Below are 1529 nucleotides of genomic sequence, written 5' to 3' on the forward strand. Positions count from 1 at the left end.
AGGTCCATGTGTATAACCATCTCTTATGCTGTCTAAAGAAGGTATTTGAAATCAGCAAATCACCGATCTTGCAGAATTCTATCATGAGACCTCCAGCATAACTTTTATCACCAAGGTCATATTTTCCAACTACTATGTTTCCTTTTTGCTCCCAACCTTTGCATTCCAATCACCAGTAATTATCAATACATCTTGATTGCATGTTTGATCAATTTTGGATTGAAGAAGTTGATAGAATTCACCTATTTCATCCTTACTGGCTTAAGTGGTTGGTGCATAAATATGAAAAATAGTGGTATTAACTGGGCTTCCCTGTAGTTACATGGATATTATTCTATCATAGACAGTGATGTATCTCATGACTTATCTGTATATGCTCTTTTGACAATGAATGCAACACCATTCCTTTTCAATTTGTCCTTCCTGGCATAGTAAACCATGTAGTTGTCAGAATCAAAATGGTCAATACCAGTCAAATTCAGCTCACTAATGCCTAAGATATCAATGTTTATACGTCCCATTTCATTTTTGACAATTTCCAATTTTCCTAGATTCATATTTCATACAATCCATGTTCTGATTATTAATGGATGTTTAAGCAATTTCTCTTCATTTTGAGTAGAGCCCCATCAGCAAATGAAGGTCCCATGGGCTTCACTCCATTTGCACCATCACGGTCAACTCTACTTTGAGGATGCAGCTCTTCACCACTCGCATTTTGAGTGTCTTCCAACCCGAGGGGCTCATTTTCCAGCACTAATCTGACAGTGTTTCTAAGCTATTCATAAAGTTTTCAATGACTAAATATGAGGAAGTAGTTTGTCACTCTGTCTTCTTAGTCTGTCTTGTCTGCAAGCTCATCTGAAACCTGTCCACCATGTGTGACCCTGCTGGTATTTAAAATACCCATGGCATAGCTTCCAGAATCATAGCAACTCACAAGCCACCACAGTACAACAAATTGACAGACAAATGGTCTAATAAAATACCCAATTAAAAATGACAAAGAAAAAAATAAGCAAGAAAGGAGATTTAAAAAAAGGCAGAATATAAAAAAAGCACAGAATAAGATTATACATAAGAACTCTCACTGTATAAGTAAAAATAAAATGAAATATGTTATCTAAAATTAAGAAATTGTTAAATTGGATAGAAAACTCTAACTATATACTGCTTATATGAAGATGAGTTATAATGTTTGACAGAGAAGATGGAGGAATAAAAAGTAAAACTTGCTTTATAAATAGTAATAAATGAAAGATGATGGACTATGTTAATATCAAATTAAGTTTAAGGCAAAAAGTATTATATATGCATAGTTGTTGCCAGGTGCCATCGAGTCGGAACCGACTCATAGCAACCCCATGCACAGTAGAACAAAACAATCTCCGATCCTGGGCCAACCTCACTACCGCTGCCACATTTGACACCATCAATGATGCCACCTGGCCAATCCATCTCGTTAGGGGTCTTCCTCTTTTTCTCTGACCCTCCACCTTACCTAGCATGACATCCTTCTCCAGCGACTG

This window comes from Chrysochloris asiatica, unplaced genomic scaffold (genome assembly GCF_000296735.1).
Source record: "Chrysochloris asiatica unplaced genomic scaffold, ChrAsi1.0 scaffold00224, whole genome shotgun sequence".
Taxonomy (NCBI): Eukaryota; Metazoa; Chordata; class Mammalia; order Afrosoricida; family Chrysochloridae; genus Chrysochloris; species Chrysochloris asiatica.